Genomic DNA, 14,719 nt, shown 5'->3' with positions numbered 1-14,719 from the left:
GTTACTGACTAAATGTATAGGCAAGAAATATTTTACTCATTTCTTGCCTTAATATTTAGCGCAGGGGCAAATTCTATTTTAATTTGACTCTAACGCTATTCGGTAGATGGCGCCACCGACCCGTTTTCGTTTTAAAGCTCTACAGGTGGTGGCTACAGTATTCTCAAAACAACTACAATTATTCTGAACGCTTCACCTGAAAATTGAAATATTCAAACTACTTTAAACGAAAGCAAATACATACGAGTAACAAAATTATGCATGATTTGCTTGGATACTAATTCATTAGATGTCGCTACTTGCGCCGTGGCGGCCTGGATACGCAAACCGCAAACGGTGTGCTAAAACGTGTCCTGCCGTTTTCAGCGGCATACGGAAACTCTGGCTCCCAGTAACATGGTAAACGGTTACGCAGACACGGTAACGCTATGCTAAAGCTCTATAATAGACGGATAACTACCTAAATGTTTGCTTCTGCTTTCCCACCTACTGCGTGCCCGCCTGTGTATTATCCCTAAAAAGTACACACAAGAGAATACAGCTTGTGGTGCTCTTCACGCCTGGATGAAAGATGTGTGCGAACTATTTCCTCCGAGCAAAAATTTCAGCTTTAGACTTAAATGGCCATTCTTTTACAGAAATTTGCATATAAAGTGTCCGTTAGCCACACCTTCAAACGGATCGTGCTACAGTCTTGGTCCATAAGAGTTACCGCTTTCATAAAATCCGTTTTTCCTGTAGTTTGCTAGATTTGGTAGTTATATTTCGGGATATATTTTTCCTGCGTAGAAATAAAACAAAAACGTTGTACTATCCCTCGTAAAGTAATAGTTGCATTTTTTAAAGGCTGTGGCTAGCGTTCCGTCCAGACGGAACGGAGCGCTGCGGACTATCCTTCCGTCCAGACGGAATACAACTGAGAGCTTAGTATTCCGTCCAGACGGAGCCGTCGTGAAAATTTATACAGTTCTGTTGAGACGGAAGCAAAACCGGCTGATTAGACGCCATGTTGAGTCTTGTATTTGGTGTAGAGGTTCCGCCTCGGATAACTGCACTGTTGTACCGGGTTCGATTCCCCCGGACATGTTTATTATTTTTTTTTTGCGTGTTTGCGCCAGTGTTTTGTAACAGATAACTTCGCGCCCACTTTGCAATTGACGTGGTGAGAGCAGTAGGCCTTGATTTTGCACTCAACCGGCCGCTCCGCTACCGCTCACTAGAGCTAAGGCCGACGTATCCATCGCCAGAGTTCGAATCAAACTTCGAGCCTACACAAGCTTTTTAGCATTAACACGTGTCAACCACAAACCAAGGATGAAGGAATAAAAGCAAAAATTGGAGCCAAAAGGCATAAACACGCTAAAAATAGAATAATAACATGGGTGGGATGGGAGAAGTTAGTGGTGACCAACACAGAGTGGGCGTTGCAACATTTAACATTTAACATAGCCTAAAAGTGACTACAAATTTTGAAATCTTTTAAACATGACCTTTTAATAAGAAGGCTAACTCAGGGGATAGGAGGCTTAGCGACGGCGTGCTGACGCAATATTCCCCAAAGTCACTAATTCTGTAGGCTTCAATAATTTCTCTCTCTGTTTGATCTTTGGCTCGTGGAAAAAATTCGGTATCTTCAAGGTCCTGTCCTCTCGTCTCTTCGTCCTCGTCTTTTGCGCAAACTTCGTGCATCATGGACGAACTAGCCAGCAATCAGGTCCTCGATTCCCGCCGTCAAGTCCAAAAGCCTCGAGCTCGTAGATGCCGCCACCATCCCCGAGAGGAACGTCAATCACCCTGCTGAGCCTCCGGCCTAATCAACCGGAGCCCGGGCGATTTGGTTCCTCATCGACACCGCACTTCGGGGAAACGAACCTCTCAAACTGTACTCTGTGTTTGTGTTTCGTGGTTGGAGGGAATATCTTGTGCGCGTACTCGGGGATTATGCCTGCCGCTAGGTTTAAAGTAGCTCTTTTCGAGTCCGCGAGAAAGTTTAAAATGTGCCGTTGTGTTGGTCACATCTAATGGCTAGTAGGACGACGCTTATCGCATTGAAAAGCTGCCAACATTTCGGTTCGTAAGTGTTACGTATGAGGAACAGCCGCTTCCTCCCGTCACATACGCAATTCGTGGAAGTTTGTCCCGTGCAGTGCAATAGGCAGCATGCCCCTGCAGTGCTTGGGGCTGTTATGTGGGCGTTGTGGAAGTGAGACAAGCCATAATATCCAGGGGTCTCATGGCTGGTGGCCAGCCACGCGAGCCAGGCTGTCGGAGTCAGGCCGTCGTGACCGGCAGAGGGAAGCTAGCGTAGCGTTTACGGCCGCTTCGGAGGACGACACCAGTGTGTTATTCTTCAACACCGAGCGTCAAGCATGGAAGGCGCCCCGTGGGTCGCTGACGGTCGACGGCCATCATAGTGCGGTGTAGAACAAAGGTGGCCCCCCGCGGTAGGGAAAGGCACGCTTACACAGGGCGTTCACTGAAACCTGGAAAACGGCAGGAAAGGCCTGAGGGTATTATCAGAAATTTGGCTGCGTCAGAGGCAAAGAGGTAAATTAAACTTGTGTGTTGTGAGTCAGGTACGTAGATGCTTGCATTACTCTAGCCTCGTGCCGGCGGGGAGACCTTTGTGGCAAAGAAAGCAGAGCTAGGGCACCCACAGGGATACCCTGTTTGTGGGGCGGTGAGAGGTCTATGCGCTGAATCAACTGATCTCAAGGCAGCAATCGTGTAACTCCTGCAAGGTATTTGGAGGTAGCGTCAGAATGCTGAAACGCTATTTTGGGTTCGCACCTAGACGAGTCCTGAATTCCTAGCACTGGGTTGCACGGGGTAGTGGTCTTCTCACGTGCTGTAAGGAGAAGCGCTGTCGAAGCTCCACCAGTAATCTTGCGGGTTTCGTAGTGTCGTCCGTGCCAAAAATATGCTTCACAGCGGACAGTTGTCCACCTTTCTCGGGAAATTCGTTCGGTCTCTTGTCGGGCGATCGTTTCTTCACCGTAATGCGAGTGGTGTCGTTACCCCCCGAAGTGAAGAGAAGCCGTCAGTAGAGCCAGCAGTGGTATCAGCCGATGCTCCTGGCAGCAGCGCTGTGGTGTAGCAGATGTAGAACATTGATGTCGGGCTGTGTCTTTGTCGCAAGCAGCTATGGGTGGATGGTAAGGCTCCTAGCCACGGGACGACCCCGTGCGGTCATCCTTAACCTTTGCGCAGTGTATTATAGGTGCCAGGATGGTTGCAGTCTCGTAAGGAACCAGCAGGGCTAAAACAAACAGTGGCCGTTGAGCACTAACCTTTCCTGCGGGGTTCCTTTCCTTTTGTTCTTTTCCGTCAAACAGTACTTTTATCAAGGACGGGTTCTTCCGCAACGAAGTTGCTTGGCGCTTCTGTTCGTGCGGTCGTCATTATTTTGTTCCTGAAAACAAGCGGCCGGAAGGTGCTGAGCGTGCATGTGTACAGCCACGGACGTTGCGGGCACCGTCACGGGGTTCCCCCGCACGAGGGTCCACGGTCAAGCACACACGCCTCTAGCGAGCAAAGGCCGATTGCAACATGGTATTTACGCCGTCTCGCCATTTGTTTATCGGGCCGGAAAGCCAGTCTCTCCTCTTGTCTTCCTGGAGAAGAGAATAGAAATGGTGGAGTTTTCAGCGGTCTTTCATAATTACTGTGCACCAACGGCGTTCATTTCTGCAGGATCAAAGGCTGCGTTTTTAGCTCAGAAAAGAGGTTTTCATTGCTAATACCTTTGCTCATTCCAACACAGAGAAAAATGCTTCGCCCACGTTCTGCGGTCGAGCAGTATTAACGTTGTTGGCGTGATGAAAAGTGTCGAAAGGCTGCTGCATTTCCAGAACGTGATTGCTGCAAATTTTATACGCTTCGTGCCACACAAATCACAACTTCGGCATTTTTTATTGCCTTCGCGTTATTGCCCATGCCCATTGCCCATTCGCGTTACGGCATGCAAGCTCTGAGGGGTGCGTGCGCCGAGTGCGACCGATTCACGCTCCGGCGGTCCCTGTAACGAGGAAAACTCGGTTGGAAGCCCACGGCTGTTCGCGTCATGCACGAGGTCACGTGATTGTCCACGCAACATCGGCAGCTGCGTGCGAGAGAAACTGGTTCGCGAAACTCTTACGGGGCCAGGGAAAGGAAGCAAAAGCTGGCAGGAGCAGCGTTCCGTGCAATCCTGCAGATTATCTCATCCTGGGCAAGCTGTGCGGGTAAGGCGCCACCAATGTTTTTTTTTTTTTTTTTTGCTGGGCCTGCAGACGCAACGGCGATTTTTTCGAATTGTTAAAGGAACGCCATCACCACCTCCCGCCGGCGTATCGCCTTCTTATTGTGTTAACTCTCCCTCAAAATCATATTGATACTTAAAACTCACGCGATTATATAAGAGGTTAGCTAGTCTAGCATAGCCATGCTTCGATTATAACTCAGTCGACAAAATTTTCAGGCGCGTGTGCAAGCAGACAAAAAATACGCATACGCTGAAAAAATGGCCGTGCACCACGTTTCATTTACGCATAATATTTGCTTGCGTGTGCGGATACCTACATCGCCCTTACTGGCATTAGTGTAGAAGTCAGGGGGAAGCAGTGAGAGATACGAGAGTACAAATTCAAATTGAAATTTATTTTTTCTCGACATATTATAATGTTGAAGGTGTCCCTCTCTAGAAAGCTGTTGCTGCAGCTTGAAGAGGCCAGGAAGACAAATTGGCAACTCAATGACGATTGTTGAAGGTACTGCACAGTTGTAACATGGGGCACAGTATGAGAGTACTCTTGACACGACTGCATAAGAACAGGCCGATAAACGTCACAAATAAATTACTTGTACTTGAACACTTTGGTTCGGTGTTACATAATTATGTGCGTGTAAGAGAACAGACCTGACATTTCACGCATATTTACATAAACAACATAGCATGTATAACTCAAAAACAATCATTTCCTACAAATTTGTTACGTAAAGAAGCACGTGTTAGTGTTCCTGAATTGCTGCGAATTCCCTGTAGTTTATTCAACATGCTTGGAATGTTGCATGCCGATGACTACCAGAGGGGTGTGGCGGCGGAACGAGCCATTGTCCCGTGCCACGAGTTATGTAGCTGCTTGTTCGCAGATCCAGGCCAGATAACTGTGTTAAGAATTGCCTACGTTCATCATTTCAGAAGTGCACCTGATATAGCTGACGGTGGGAAGAAAGCTGCTTAATATTAATTATTCTGTGCTGCTCAAAGAATTACTGATTTGGATGAAGATACCGGACGCTATTTCAACATGTAATCGCTTTATTGTCCAACCGCAGCAACGTGCTACTATATTTTTTTTTGTTGTCGTGGCCCAAACCAAGGTACAGTAATTAAGCTGTGACCGGAATAGTGAACGATACATTTACAGTTTAATGTTCCACGAGGAGAAGTCGCGAAATCGGTACAATGCCCCGACTGCGCATGTTATTTATTTGCCAGTAATTCAACATGGGCTTCCCATGTCATGCGGTGGAAGAGCACCAGCCCCAATACTTTGTGCTGCTTAACAACGTCGATTCGCCACGCACTCAACATCAAGTCTCCGCTTACATCTACATTTTTATTTTTGATGAGAATAAAATGCATTTGGTTTTCTTTGCATTATATTTAAACAGTCTTCGTTAGAACAAGCGCCTAATTGTGTTAAGGTAGAATTGGCGGCGGAAAAAAGGCAGCGTACATACCCAAAGCTAATAAATAAACTAACGTGTGGGTACGAGCGAGTTGGTGATCCATTATAACTGTTGAGCGCAGCAAGAAGAACACAAGACGAGGGATACAAGGACGAGCGCTCGTCCTTGTATCCCTCGTTTTGTGTTCTCTTTGCTGCGCTCAACAAAGTTATAAGAAATAAACTATTCAGGGAGAACTTTCTGTGGCAATAGAGAGAAAGCTGCAGGGGGGCGGGGGGCTTTTCAAATACATGATCATCAGCAGCAGCCTGTCTGCACCCACTGCAGGGAGAAGGCCTCTGCCATAGATTTTCAATTTTTATTGCGTGCTTCAGTCGCAACAGATTCTTTAGTCGCAACAGCTATGCTCAAAGCAGGTCGCAATAAAAATTCGGAAGGCACACTGATGGACACTCGAGCAAAGCATAAAAGAAAAAATGTGGCTGTGGTGCCGTATATATACGCAGTTTCGCACAACCTAAAGAAGGCTGGCAAGCGCAGGCGTGAATGTTGTTTTCTCGGCACCGGGGAAACTTGTTCGTTTGTGATCAAAAGTTAACACAAAAAATAAGAAACGAAGACATTGCGGCAGCAAACACCGAAATGTGTTGATCGCATGTAGGGAGGAAATAGTTTGCTCATTCCCTTTGGACTGCAGAAAAAAAAATGCATAGGGTGATCAGGAAGATGTTTAAATGAACGGCTTAGGGAACACCACAACAATGTAGAAGAGCTCGTGGCGACATAAGAAACACCACAACAATGTAGAAAAGCTCGTGGCGACCGAGAATTTTGCATTTCACTGCAAGCAGTGTGGATGCAAACCGCTGTAAGACGAGTGCAGCATGATAGCCAATGGTCGTCACACAGTCACCCGAGGAATCATCGAGGCCTTCGGAATCCACCGGCTGAGAGATAAGTGTATTAGCATGCCGTCTTTAATCTTATCAGACAGAGAACGACAATTTCTGGCAAGCCGTCAGTGAGATGAGAATCCACAATCCTAGTGCACCTGTATTTTTTGCGTTTGTATAGTGTTTAATGTTACCCTTTCAATAAACCCTCCAGTTGTTAGTAAGCGCTGTATCCGCGTCCCTCCCTCTGTCCTGTTGTAGTGCGCTGTGCTTCAAAGAAAACTTAGATGGCTGAAAAACGTCATGCTGTTTAAAAACCTGCGGAATTAGCGCTGTCGCAAAGTTTAAAAACAATTGGTCACTAACCATATTGCCAGCAATGTGGCCACTGGCATCGTAAAACACGTGACATTAGCTAACTCTGCCAAACGCCAGCATGCCAAGCCGTACTCAGACTGGTGGTTACTCCATCCCCTTTCCATTTTGTTAATGTGTGATCATTCGCACACTACTTGGCTTATTTGCCGAAAAAAACACCGTCTCCAGGACCCCGTAGCCGGGCCTGTCAGCAAAATTTCAATTGGCTGCCAAACAAGGAAACAGATATCGCATTGGCTGCGTGTAGCCGCTAAGCCCATATCAAAATTCCAATTGTCTGCGACGGCCTCCTTTTCCTTGTCGCTTAGATTAATGTTGTGGGAGCATGGCTGGCTTTACATTAAAGAAATAGCGGACTGGTATTCCTGACTGTTGACTTGGAAGTTGGCCTCACTTCCCCGTAACTAGTTTCCAAGCCCAACGTATGGATTGACCAGTGATGGTCCTGTCCGTCGAATGCACCAATTTTCATTTAGCTGCGACGCGACACCCCACCATAGCTAAAGTGCTCCAAAATTTCGAAAATTGTGCAATTTTGTGGCTATGGCAAGGATTCGCACACGTAATTTTAGAACCAGCAGCAAAACTCCTTCGACATTCAGGGCTGCCACCACCAGTGGCAAACAGTTTCACATCGACCAGATTTTTGGGGAAACACCCAAGGTGGAGTAAAATACATTGTAGCCGTATGGCTGCATTGTGGTGGATGTCAAATTATTCTACGCAGTTTGACATGTGTTATTTTTTTATTTATTCGCTTTACCTGCAGAGCCGATATGGCATTACAATAGGAGGGTGTACACAAATACAGTTCACCACGAGGGGAAAGAAAAAGGGGGTGACACAAATCCGCAAAATAGCGCGTCAAATCTACATGCAATGTCACCGTTGGAGAAGAAAGAAAGAAATAGAAGAAAATTTACGAGTGTGACAAAAACGTGTTGAACAGAGCATCTACAATCAACAATATTACTTGGTAGTTTATTTCATTCACCAATGGAATGGCGGCAAAAAGAACCCTTGTAAACATCAGTACGGTAGCAAATTTCACGAATTTTCCATTTATGGTCGCGTCGCTTAGATACAAAGTGCGGGGCAATAAATGCCAGTCTTTTCAAAATAGATACAATACAGTAGTTAAAGTTTGTGATGCAGCCGACGTTTGCTTAGTGGTTCCCAGCGCAACTCTGCTTGGAGTTCTGTATGGCAAGCGTTTTTTAGTTACAAATCTGGCGGCGAGCTTCTGGGCTGTTGTGGCAGTGCACAAAGATTATTAAATCGTAGGTCCCAAATGGAGCAGGCGTACTCCGCAATGAATCTCGCGTTGCTGAAATACAAAAGTTCCTTAACGTTTAAACGTGGATCACTGAAGTTGCATTTTAAAAAACTAAGCGTGCGGGAGGCTGAGATGGACACGTGTTCAACCTGACGTTTACAGGTTCGGCCATGATATTTATAATCCAACATTGTTTCAAGAGGCGCACTTTCCCGAGTTATTTTGATAAAATATTGTTGCGGCTGTGCGTGAAAGACACGTTCTTTCATTGCGCAACATTAAAAGTCATTTTCCATTTTGCACACGACGTTAGAATATTGTTAAGATCACGTTGCAGATAGTCCGTGTCGACCGGGCTTTTGATACCGCGATAAACAACGGAGTCATCTGCATAAAGGCGCACTTTGCAGGTGAAATTACTTTCAATATCGTTAGTATGTATAGGAAAAGCAGGGGTCGTAAAACAAACCCCTGCGGAACACCAGACGCAACACTCCCAGCACCTGATTGACATCCGTTTATCAGGACACAATGGGTGCGATTATGCAAATTACCTGTAATCAACTCGACTACGTGATGGTGCTGGCCAAGAAAGGCAACTTATGGAGTGGCAACGCGTGCGGGAAGAAATCAAATGTCTTTTTACCATACAAAAATACGATACGCACTCTGTCTGTTCTTTCAAATGAAATGATAAGAAAAGACCCTGGCTAAATTCTGTTAATTGCGTTACTGGCTTTTCGGGCCACTTTTGTGAATAGGCGCGATGTTCGCGATTTTGCAATCCTCAGGCAAGTCGCCGTAGCGATCGGCTTAGTAAAGAAAGCAACGAGAAAGTGGGTAATGGTGTCAGAGCAGGAATAGAGGACGTAAGTGGGTATGCCATCCGGTCCCCAGCAGTATTAACTTTAAAGTTCTGGAGCAGCTTAAGTCGGTGATTCCTGGCTGTTTACGTAGCGCGCTCTCTAGTCCCGTGGTCGCTGACGTCGGAGAGGGCCGAGGTGGCTGGGCTCGTGGTGTAAATAGGCGGCAGGTGACATTGAGTTTGGGGGGTGGGGGCAGCGGCAGGCGGAGCGCTTAGTTGACTAGTTCCAGAGGGTATGAGGGCGGTGAAGAGAGGGCCAGCGTGTCCCGCGATCAGGTGCGTGAGCACCTGGAAGGTTACAAGCGAAGTTATGACCACAGTGGGCCTGGCGGTCTTGTGGCCCCATTGTCAAAGAAAGTGGTTGCGTTTCCTAGATTACAGATCAAATCGGAAGAGTTACAGATGTAATGTTAGATACAGCTTTTCAAAAAGGAAATTGACGTGAAGGGGAAATTAATGTACAGGCAGCATAGTAAAGCTACAAATGAGTCAGCCCAAGAGACAAAATTATTGTTTAGCAGACAATTTTACGAAGATATTATAATGCATGTGACCGCACAGCGCAAATAATTTAATCCGGCAATTTCCAGCCATATATTGTTCTAGGATGGAAAGCTTGTGTAAATATTTTAATCGTGGAGTTACATTCGCGAATCCTTAGCAATGACCGCTACGGGGGAATTTCTCAAAACTGTTGTTTGAGAAATTAGGTACACAGCTTGTCTTTCATTGTCAAATTATGAACGTGATTATTCCAGGATAGGTTACACCAGAAAACAATTCCTCTAGATTCTAAAATACTCTAGAGAAAAATTCCTCTAAAACACTCTAGAGAAACAGGAAAACATGCTCCGTCTATGTAGTAGTTAACAAGAACTAGATGTTTTTATTAATGAACCTTATCAGATTACATTGGTCAGTTCGAGCATCATTCCCCACAACTGGCAGCAAGAAAAACTTGTGGAACAACTGGGTGTCTGTTAGTTAGTGACGGCATGATAGATGCAAAAGTCACCAGCTTATAACATAGTACCACGAGAAGTGCATCTGACACAGTCGGTCCTAATATTGAAAAAAAAAAAATGGGCTTATCTTTGTGGCACACCGGACAACAAAGACACAGGCTATAAATAAAGTTTCTCTCTCTCTCTCTCTCTCACTCTCTCTCTCTCTCTCTCTCTCTCTCTCTCTCTCTCTCTCTCTCTCTCTCTCTCTCTCAAGCCATCAAGCGCAACGCACTGTTTCCTTCTGAAAACAGAGTCATCCAACCACTCCAGCAATTCACTAGGCTTGTTGAGAACAGATAGCTTGCGCAGTAACAAGGAAGGTGGGACGGAATCAAATGCTTTGCGAAAATCAAGAGGTATGCAATCAACGTGACTGCCTGCGCTTGTGGAAGTTGCCGTGTCATGCTAAAATTCAAGGAGCTGTGTGTCCCATGAGAAATCCGCCCTGAAAACATCTTGCCTTCGGGAGAATAAACTATGGTTTTGTAGATAAGTCATTACATTTATATAAATTATGTATCCCAGTATTTTACAACTAACGCTTGTCAGTGAGATAGGCCTGCAGTTACATAGCTCAGCTTTATCACCTCGTTTCATAATCGATTTACATGAGCATTTTCCCATTCAGTTAGTAGGACAGCCAGTCAAGGGGATTCGAGCTTGCCTCTACAAATTGGAATAACGAGTCCGCACTGATCACTCAGTGAAAAGGAAAATACAAGAGAGATGTTTTGGGGGAGCACAGGTCTGGTGGACAGTATACTTCTGGCACATGAAAGTGTCCTCCGAGAATAACATGACGTGCCACTCAACTGAAGCAGAGCTTGAAAGGGTTGCAAGCCCGGTGCCGAATTCACACGGAGGCCACCCACTCCCTCCTCACAGCACCGCGTATCACGTGGGGGGCAGCCGGATTTCTTCGCCGTTGGCAAACTGCTTTCGCTTCGTGCGCGGAGCTACCTCTTTGGGAGCACTGGTGACGCATGTTATTACGCTTTCCACTGCCCGGTGATGGGCGTTGGAATGAACCGGCGCTTTGGCAGCAGCTCCCACGTATCGCCTGGAAACTTGGCTCCGGCGGACTCACCACATCTGTCGTAGCAGCAACTCGGGTAAGGGATCAAAAGTTGGGAGTATCAGCTCTATGCCAAAGTAAACGAAGCGGGGCTGCCAGACGGGCCGCAAGCATTGCACCAACAGCTAAGGATTCCCAGACGGGGCGGGGATTGTCTGTACAGCTTGGACAAACCACCTCTGATCCTAGCGGCGCGGCTCTCGACGGCTAGCCACGAGCGCTTGTGCCGGCTCCGCACGTAAAAGCATGGAAGTGGGATTACCGGTCACGTGATACACGGGGCAAGGAGGCAGTGTGTGAATTCTATCCTTTGTGTGGATCCCCCTTAAAAGGAGCTTACGGCAACCGAGACACCATTTCCAATAATATCTTTTATTAGACAGTTCCGCGTGATTTGGTTTTAATATTCGTAAGTTGGCTCGTGAACAAAGATGAACACGTCAGCTCAGTGAGCATTGTGGTGTACACACAATATTTCGAAGATGGTACTGCCGAGCCCGGATTTCATTCAAGTTCGGCTTCACCAGTTCAATCAACGAGCACAATTCGGTTGTTTCAGTCTTGGGGCTGCGGCACTACATGAGAATACATGTAAGGGAATGTTTACGTGGTAACTCTCCGCCCGAAATATCTTTTTTTTATAGTGTACACAAGTACAGGGAGGTCAGGACACCTCTTACGCTGTTATAAACTAGAGTTACTTAAACCATTTTCAGTTTATTAGTACCGGAACTTGTAATCACCTCCCTCTTCCGGGGAAAAGTGAAACAGCTTCTACCGTTCCAGACTAACCTTAGTCGGAAAGTCCTCGCGCATCGGAAAATTTGTTCCTGAGTTTAGCGAGCGCCGCGAGCCCTTTCTGTTGATATTTAAAAGAAAGAAAATTCGCAATTAGGCGCCTCGGTCTTGCAGGTGTGAAACGTAGAGGCCGTATCGACTGAAACATATAGTCCCTCTGAGCAGAATGCAATAACAATGGCCTCTGCTTCGGACCAAGTTTCGTTTGCATTAATAAAACACTTGCATTAATAAAACACTTGAATAAGTGTTTTTACTGCACATGCCGTATAAAACACTTATTGGGTCTTGGGTCTCAACGTGTCTACCTGATCATCATCCTAGTCTAAAATGACAACAGGAATGCCGCACAAACCTAACAAGATGCCCTGTCTTACGACAAAAAACTGTTGTGGCAACAGAAACTCTGTTGTTACGACAAAGCCATCTGTTCTTACGACACTCATTTATGTCGTAACGACAGAGTCAATTTTCTCAATAGCAAACATTCCTGTAGTCACAAAAGAACTGCGTGTCGCTACAGCAGCCATCATGCTGTTGCGACATAGACAGCGACCAGAATGACGACACAAGAAAACGACAAGACGACAGTACGACACGCAATAATACTACAGAAATTTTTCTTGTCGTCATTTTCGACTGGGGTGGAAGTTTCTAGCCTTGAACACGCAACAGAAAGACAACCAGCTTAATAAACAAGTCGCGGTACGTCATCCTTCACGCTATTTTCATCAACCTTGAACTTCTGAGTAAGAAAACAAGTTGTTTCATCCGAATGGAACGCATTTCTTCAAGTATCTCGGACTGGTTTATTTGCGTTGATGTTACCGTCGTAGCAACGTTGAAAATTTGGTTTAGTTGTTCCTGTGACAGGGGGCTTTGCTCTATGTCACCGGACAGCAGCAAACGTTTTCGCATAGCGGGTGCGCAAGACGAGCAGTTCAAAGGCACTCGAAACGCCAACATTCAGATCGAGATTGGGATCCGGCACCAACTTTCTGAATGGCCTGCAGTCTACAGAAATGAGTATCGCCAACCTGAAATGACTGGCAACAATGTCGGTGCCAGATCCCGAAGTAAGGCGCGGCAAGTAATGCCGTCTTGCCTCGTACCACGTTGCCAGCCGGAGTGACGACGTTCGAAAGGTGTCAGCAACGCGGCCACTGGTTTGTTCAGTAGTAGTCAGAAATCCCTTGATAGTCTGGACAGACGTCATCGGGGACGTTGTTGGTCCGGCTTCTCTTCATTTCGGGTAAACCAGGTGGCCCAGGAAGGGGTAAAGAGAGCCGCAGCGAGATGGCGAATAGGGCACGCGACAGGGACGTTGGGATAGAACGCCCAACTCGTGCATTACAAGCTGCCACTTGTATATTAGTCGCGTATGAAACTATTACTTTCATGTGAAGGTGATCCTGGGGTACCACAAGACTATATCCCATATGTAGCAGAAAATTCAGAGCCCTTCCACCCCGTGAAGAGGGATGGCAAGCAAAGGTGCGGTGCTGAGCCTCCACGTGAGGTTTGACTGGGTCGTAGTCCAAGGGGTGCACGAAGCAAAACACGTTTGTTTGTAATTTGCGATTGAGCATTGTTCCTGGTTATTAACTGAAAGTCCAGTCCTGTACAGTCACTGCTCCTCGCGCATGCTCAGCACGCCTCTTCACGAGCCACGTGAAACGGCTATCAAGCGGCTCCGACGCAACGTCAGACTTGGCTACTGCGCAATTGAGGCGCACACCTGGGCACGCGCCGGCGAGTGCGTCGGCCGCGGCTATGACGCAACACAATCCAACACAATCCACTTTAATCCAATCCCATCCAAATCCCATCTAAACCAATTCCAGCCAGTCGAATCGAATCCAATTCAATCCAATGCCCCTCGCGCTTCCGCAGAACGGCCCTTCACGGCACACGCGAAACTGCTCAACCTCGGCCAGTGATGCTTACGCTACACAACACACACGAATCGTGGGTAGACATTTTTTTAGCATGGTTATGGTAATCATGGCGCATCCTCTATGAAGGCCCTAAGGCCTTTTTTAATTTTGTATGATTTTTTTTCCATACCTCGGGGGTGTGGTGCGCAGTTTTACGATTCCGGATATCTGAGTGGGCTCCGCAACGTGGTGCTAAGCTCGCTAGCGATTCCTGTCTACATCGCTCTGGGACCGGAGACGATCTGCTTGATCCTAGCCATTTACAGCTTTGCTGCAAAAAGAACATATTTACTGCGCTCTTCCCAATCGCCCATCATTTTTCGAACAGGTTGGTGCTGGCTGCGAACAGTTTTGGTACCCTCCGCAAGAAAAACGCACCCCGTTCAATGATGTTAGTTCCGGAATTAATATTTGCGTGGACGACGCAGGCTTCCAATAAAGGCATGACATGCCTTTCCTAAGCAAAGACGCAAAAAAATATATTCCTGCTTAAAGTGCAGTGGACTTCGTACGTCAGTGATATATTCCGAACAACCAACATCAAACATCATTCGCCCCATTCCACTGGGCCCCACTTTCGCCTACGTGAACGGGGGACAAGAGCTTTCTTTAGTCCCCTTCCTGGTAAAGCCGTCGTCCACGGCGAAGCGAACCAGGAAGGAAGAAGGCGAGCAGAGGAGGTTGCAAGGCAACATTAGGAGAGCCACCAATGTTTAAAATGCCGAAAACCCGCCGGTTAATTTTTGTTATGTTTCTGTGGTCGCTTCTTCCGGAGATCTTATCGCCTTTTTACGCGCGAAGCCACGGTCGCGCTTTC

At 46.8% G+C, this 14,719-nt stretch overlaps 1 protein-coding gene across 1 annotated transcript in view; it reads left to right on the top strand.

The window, feature by feature from the left end:
* The window catches only part of LOC144168724 (uncharacterized), a 96,521-nt gene that overhangs the window by 54,754 nt on the left and 27,048 nt on the right, over window positions 1-14,719 (top strand). The window lies entirely within an intron of this gene.

Source organism: Haemaphysalis longicornis, unplaced genomic scaffold, assembly GCF_048455015.1.
Source record: "Haemaphysalis longicornis isolate Haplotype H1 unplaced genomic scaffold, Haemaphysalis longicornis Haplotype H1 scaffold_2, whole genome shotgun sequence".
In the NCBI taxonomy this organism is placed as follows: Eukaryota; Metazoa; Arthropoda; class Arachnida; order Ixodida; family Ixodidae; genus Haemaphysalis; species Haemaphysalis longicornis.
The sequence above is the reverse complement of the archived record's forward strand: the minus strand, read 5'-3'. Positions and strand labels throughout refer to the sequence as shown.